Source organism: Protopterus annectens, chromosome 6.part0 (genome assembly GCF_019279795.1).
Source record: "Protopterus annectens isolate FY-2018-M chromosome 6.part0, PAN1.0, whole genome shotgun sequence".
Lineage (NCBI taxonomy): Eukaryota > Metazoa > Chordata > Ceratodontiformes > Protopteridae > Protopterus > Protopterus annectens.
The window spans coordinates 71,549,787-71,557,542 of NC_056737.1; positions in this window are offsets into that span (position 1 = coordinate 71,549,787).

Sequence of the window (7,756 nt, forward strand, 5' to 3'; positions counted from 1 at the left end):
AGGGCCGGACTTTTGTTTGTCTAAAGAACGAGCTTTTGACAAACTAAAGTAGGCCCATATATATATATATATATATATATATATATATATATATATATATATATATATATGTGTGTGTGTGTGTGTGTGTGTGTGTGTGTAGATCATATACTGTACTTTGTTTAGAGTATATATGTCTCTCATATATTGAATGTGTAGCTTCTTAAATGAATTATATTCAGTTATTTTGTATACTCTCCAGTATTACATTGTGTGTTAACAGAGTGTCAGCATTGTAATCTGTGCCATTAACTGGCATATATGTCTATAGTCTGATAACTGCCTTCTGGTAATTTAATGTACACATATATTTAGTGTTATATACTAGGATATGCATTAGCTGTAATGGGATACATAAATGTTTATTGTCAAAAGTATTGTTATGTAATCTCTGTCTTTCATGTGGAGCTTTTCTCTCCAGACCTCCAATGAAAAAGGACTTGTTTCCACTCGGACTATCCCGATAGGCACATGTAAAATAAATAAATAAATTATATATGTATGTATATGTATATATATATATATATATATATATATATATATATATATACACACACACACATACACACACACACATATTCATATACATATAAATATACATATATCAGAAATGTATCATAGGTTCATAAGTAAGTACTAGGATAGCTGCCCTTGTGGGCCATTTTAAGCTTAACCAATTTCTCTTTTTTTACTCAAAATAACCTATCCCGTTTTTTATAGATTGGCCGTACCCATCCCATGGTTGATAATTATATATTACTCCTAATAAAATAACTTGGATCATACTACAGATAATTTGAGGGGGCCCATGCATTGAATAAAGCATTAGAGCTGCCTCTGTCCATTAGTAGGACATGGGTAGTCCTGGGGTACATTTCCTGTTTCCCATTCATAGATCTAAGATGCTGTTGAAATATACCTGTCCCTCCAAATCATTATGTTGATGTTGCAGAAGAGGTTTAGATCCCTAGACCCAGTATTTCTGATGTCATTTGATTTGCTGATGTGCAGTAAATCCATCAGTAATGGGTCCCTGGATGCCTTGTAAGCCAACTACAGGTCTGTCGGTTACTGAGTATAGTGACTAGGCTTTGAGTCCATCTGTGTAGGGCATGTTGTTTAGGCCTTGTATCCCTTCAGTAAGGTGTCTCTGTATCATTTCAGTAAGGTATCTCTGAGGGTGTTGCAGTCATTGCATGTGTCTGGACAGATACATCCCAAAGGGGCATTATATTTAATGAATGGTCCAGTGAGTTGAAGTGGAAAAGAAGTGGAAAAACAAACACCAAAAACATTTAGCTACTTTTCTGAAAAAAAAAATGAAATACGCTGTCTAACTAGCATCTCAAAAAAGTGTATCCCTGGGGTTCATTAGCACTTACACTAAGTGTACACCATTCTGAGTAAACATACAGCACAAGCATAACTCACACCTTCTTCCTCCTAATTTTAGTTTTCCTACTCATTTTGTGCATTGTTAAATATCAAAGGAGATTCATAAAGGTTACCACAAAGTGTAGACTACATGCCCACTTAGCCTACTCTTTCTGGCTAACTAGAAAGCACAAAAGATGTGGTAGGGACATTATTGAATACATATCATGTACACATATTGTACATTTAGTGTACACTTTTTTTATAATGCAAAATGCTTGAACACTCTCCAAAATAAGTCTGAGCCAGAAGATCACCATGTAATACTTTCTTTTGGCAAAGGAGAGGGATGTGAAGTGCATTGTGGGAATGAAGGGTGGAGTTTGAGATGTGACTCAGTGGTTCTTGATTTTGCCTCTTATTTTTGCCCTCTCTCTTGTAAAATGTTTTATTTTTTAGTAAATCACTGATGACTAATGCCAGACAGTTTCATGCATATTATTCGTTTTCAGAAAATGCATGTTAATACAAAACTTTTTGTTCCATTTACTTTGTAAGTGAATTAGTATAATATTTAAACATTGTCCCTGATTTTGGGTTGTTGTTCCCAATTATTTTTGTTTTTCTCCCCAATTCTTCAGCAAAGATGTTGAGTCTGTAGATGCCAAATGAGTGCCACCTTCAGCACCCAGTGAATGGACTGAATTATCTATGATTCATTTTTTCTTAATTTTTAAACCATTAATATTCTTTTCATGTCTGATGGAATTTGCTAAGTAAAAATGGCAATAAGGGTATCCTTTATTTGGTACCCTTTATGATTTTTATTGTCTATGAAACAAAATGTTCAACCTTAACATCAGAAGAGGTACTCAGAGATAATTGTTATAGTAAATATGTAACTAAATCAGCCAGACCAAATAATTTTAAAGCCTTCAAGAAATAATAGGGTAACTGAAGGAAATGCAATTTCAAGATCTCACCAAATAACTGCCATGTTTTGTGCATTATTATTTAATTATTTATTTTTTATTTATTTGTATTTATTGACCAGGAAAGTCTGACTGGGCAGAGCCTTTTTTCAGTGGCAGTCCAGGGAAAAATGCTCAGTGTAGTGCAGTCATATAAAGCTAACAAAGAATTTAGTTCTTTGTATGGTGTACAAATGTTAAAACATACAGTAAACACATAACATAGTATTGCAGGTACATTTGAAAAAAGTCTGTGCCACAAATTATTATGATTGCTGTGATGCCCGTGCACTGGCCCAGGAATCAAGGAGCCTCAATCCTCACCACTAACTCCAGTGAGGGGTGTCCACATTGGGAAGGATAACAAATACACACACAGTAAAGTACAATTTCCCTTAAGAGCACACAGAGATCATAGTCAGTCTGGGGCTGGTTTCTCCCTTTCTCTCCAGATCCCCAATAAAACTCCCCACTGGCACAGCTATAGGGTCCAGATCTCAGCCTAGTGGTCAAGCTAAAACCTCCAGCACCCTCTCTGTCCAACCAGTGCTTTGTGTCCCTGCCCAAGTAGCTGACACACACACACTTTGAGATATGAGTTATATACAAACACACAGACACTCCTGGGGAAAGCTGGCACAGGTTTTCCAGCTATGCCCCTTCTGCCCAGACTATACGGTAGTATCACTTGCCACCAACCACTAATATCAGCTACTAATAAGGCCCTTATCAAAGTGAGTCCAATTATTACTGTGCAATATTACTATCCAAATGATGTGTGACAAACAGCAAGGCTTATTTGGAGTGGCTTGGAAAGTATCACTATATACCTTCAATGTACTATAGAGCTTAAATTATCGCTACATAAAACAACCACAGTTGAAAGGTTTAAAAATATTTAATAATAAATAATAAGAACACAAGACAATACTTCTTACTACACAGTGCTAGTCAAAAGTTCAGAGATCACAGATACATGCTTAAAATAATACAGTAGAAAAGTTCTGACATCAATACAGAAAACAGCTAGTCTAATCTTCCTATTTCCTAGCTATATCTAAGAACAAATACAGTTCTAAAATAAACTTACATATAGAGCAAGACAGTGCTAGTGATGTTGGATGTTCTAAAGACAAATGCAAAATGTTCTAAGTCTCTCTGTCCTTAAATTGATAACACATTTTAATGACACATTTAGATTACATCATTCTTAATAATTCTCTGGTTTCCCAGTCTAACAGAAACTCTACATTTACATTGCTTTGATCTTGCACCTGGGCAGGAAACCACAGTAATTAAAGACATTATATATGTAAAATCTAGCAATTAACTCTGTTCTCAAAACAATAGAGATAATCTGCTGGTTTAGACATCACGGCTCCGAGTTTGAGATCAAACATTTATACAAGGCTTGACTTACCAGCTTTCCTCCAGCAGAGTGCAATGTGGTTACATTTTTGAAGTTCAACATCCAATATAATTTTCTTATTTAACTCATTAACCCCGAGTACCATCACAGAGAGCATCTAAGGTTACATCCGAGCACTCCCTGAGGCGATAACAATCCAGTACATTACATCCGAGGTCATCTAGGAGTGCAGCTAAGTTTAGAAAAGCATACAGCTACAGCCTACAGCTCTGAAAGTATAATGTTTGTAACTTTTTAATGTGCATCATCTTAAACTTTAACACCCCTATTTCAAGAATACATAGAAGACAACTAGTAATAAAATGTCAAAAAGCAAAGACAAAAAGTCCAGTTATCAGTCTTCACCGAACATTTATTGGTTATAGCTTGGAACTGCTGCATTAGATGCACCCACTAAGATAAAACAGGTCAACTGAAAAACTTTGCTGCTGAATGACTTAAGTATAAACATAACAGTGAATGTTTTCTTGAGCACCTATGAAGTACGACTTTCCAACACATATTACTTACATAATATATCATTAGGCCCAGATTAACTTTAGGCAATCAACGTTCACGTCACCTCTCCAGTTACAGAGTACCTAGTCTTAAAAACATACAATGCCTGCCATCAGCTGTCTTTTAAAAAGCTTGTTTCACAAACTCCCCACAATAAGAAGCAAACCTTACCAAAAGTTATAAAAACAGTATCTCCACACTTCCGTGGTTGCTGGAAAAGTCCCCACCACCAAGGATCCTGTAATCTGGATTTTTTGTAATCGGTCCTGTCTGCAATCACGTTGTCTATGTAGCAACAGCAACTATAAGAATATCAGCTATTTTCAACATAAAAAAAAAAAAACTAAAAGCTAATGTTAGTAGTATACAGGCTCTGGCACCATCTCTATTCTTGAGTGTTTTTTACAAAGACATACACTTAGAAAATTTCAAGTTCTGTCATTTTTAATGTAATCAGCTGTTTTTCTAGTTTGAACACAAGTTGTCTGTGATACACCTGTAATGACAGATAACACATTTGCTTGCTCAGCCTCATTTACCCAAAAAGGGTTAATGTTTGGCTGTAAAACAGTGCCTAAATTAAAAGAAGAAGCTACAATACGTGCTTGCAGCTGGTGTCAATTGACTCGTTCTCCTTTCAAATCATGAAGCACTGTAACCCCTGTAAGCAGAACTGATATCCGTTACATCACCACTTTGTGACTTACAAGCAGGATTGCATTGGTTGAAGGTACCATTTTGTGAGATCCCAAATTTGTTATGGGTCATACTTGTGTTTTCGTTGTTGTACTTGCTAACAAGAGGGATTTGCTCAATAATCAGTGGGGGACAGACAAAGGCCCAAAATCCTAGACAGTTTTATGAAAGACAAAGTTTTACTTTGATTCGTGTAAAAAGTTAATACAGCAGTGATTGCATGTAAAATAAAACAGTCCAAGAATATGGGATTGTGTTTTTTTTCTAAATACACTAGGTATTCAAGGAAAACTGACACTGGTGTCATGTATATGTAACTTTTCTGTTTTTTAACAGAGAACTGTTATGTGTGTCTTGGTATCTGGTTTCCTGTACATTATTGCAGAGTCTGAAAGTGAGGCTAGTAGAACTGACTGCACATCACCTTGTACCCAAAAGTACTGCAGAAGTACTGTACCCTCCATGAAATCTTCAGTAGGGCAGTTTGACAGAGAACCAGAAGATGCGGATCATAAAATTTTATAGTCGTGGTGTTACAGAAGATATTTGAGGTTCAAGAATGATAGTATTGTATCAATGTCATGTATCTGCTATTTGATATGTACAAGGGTATCAGATGACACATTTTCTTGGATTTAAAACTGTAGATAGCTATGCAGTTCATTGGAGATGCAGAATTTACAAATTTTTGTGGCACTTTTTATTGCAGTGCTCACTGGTTCCTTGCTAAGATGACATTAGTTGGATTACTGAGTGTCAGCATATACTATGAATGCAGGAAAGGGGTAGTATGACTGTAGTGGAATCAGTGGCCCTTTCTAACAGATATTCTGACAGTATATGTATATGAGAAAATATTATGGTTAAATCCCTGTTACTGCTGGTAAGATTGCAGTTGAAGACATAGTTCTCGGACTGAGGTGGCTGAAATCCTGAATACCCCTACATCTCACATTATGTTGTAGCAGCTATGGGATTCCATCTCTAGTCATCACATTATTTCAATGTTCAGTGTCTAGGAAAAACAAAGTCAGAATATAGCATCCATTTCCTTTTTAAAAAATTCAGTTTTGTTGATATTCCTTATTCTGAGAGAGATCATATTCCACAATTTACCGGCCAGATAATGAAAAAATTTGTAATGATCTTTTTCTACCAACTAGTATTTTTACAAAAAAATTATTATTCTTGGTAACTACAGATGACTGTTCTTATTTATTCTGATACTAACAACATAGATGTCACTATAGAAACATTTATGAATTACAGTTAAGTTTCCCCTTACTAATCTGTATTTAGTAGAAAAAAGAGACAATTTAATCTCCTGTTATATTTCATATGTCTCAATCCTCTTATGTGTCTACTAAAGTAGTTCAGAATGAAGGAACCCCTGTACTACTGATGGAGAGAGGCAAATCTTAAATGCTTTATCCCATGCATGGGTGCCCTTAAATTATCTATAGTATGATTTTCAATTGTTGTCATTAGGGGTAATGCATAATTATTGGCCATGGCATGGGTAAGGCCAGTCTAACAAAATGGGACAGAAATGTAGGGTACTTTGTAACATATAGCATTACTGATTTTACACTATTTCCAGCATTGATCAACCACATATTTTGGACAATATTTCTTTCTTTGTCACTTATGATTCTGATTCAAATCAGAGGGATGGTTCAGTGAGATAAATGCTGTTATTACTTTTGCACTAATTCTTACATGGATCAACCAGATGGTTTAGATATTTCTGATTTTGCTATTTGTGTACCTCATTGTAACCCATGGGATGGTTTAGAGAGAGAAATATCATTGCTTGTACATTAATTCTGGCATGGAGCAACTATATATTTTGGACAATATTTCTGGCTAGAATTTAGGTGAGAGAAATGGCTCAGTAATATAAATGTTATACTACTTCTACCGAGAGATGGTAATGAGTCAGTCTTACCTTACACCTGCAATGAATGTCTGCTCAAAAGGGTGCAGCAATTAACACCTTTGTCTGAACATGCAGAACCTTGCAGCAATTAAATGCAAGTCATTATCACATTATTGATTTACAGTAAGTGCAGTTACATTATAATACTGGGTCATTATCACTTGTTAGGTAAAACCTCCGCCGGCTGTCACTATTATTCACATTACTAAAAGTCATTATCACACTGATGAATGTAAATGGCAAGTTTTAGTTTTTGTGTATGTGCAGAAGTTTTTATGATAAGTTTTTTTTGTTGAATAAGTCTGACAGGGAACTTGTCAACATGCTGAGTAAAACCTTGTTTTAAGATGGTAAATGACTGTCTGTATGTTGTACCTGTGTACAGAGATCACAATTTTTTATTACTTAGGTTATGAAATGTATTATATGTTTTACACATTTTCATAAATAACTGTGGTAGGGAACATATAAACATTCTGAATAAGACCTCAGACAGTATTAGTACATACAAGATGGTAAAGGAACTATATCTGGAAGCTGTATACATGTACAGATATCACAGTTTATGACAGGTTATGAAACCCATTATATTTTCTCATATTTTGGTGAATAACTGTGTTAGGGAACATGCCAACATGCAGTGTAAGACTTCATTTTGAAGATAGTATTGCCAGTTACAAAATGGTAAAAGAACTGTATCTGTATGCTAAGGTTATAAAAATTATGATATTTTTTTCATATTTTAGTACATGACTTTCGTAATGAAAGATGTCAACATGCTAATTAATACATCATTTTGAAGACAGTATT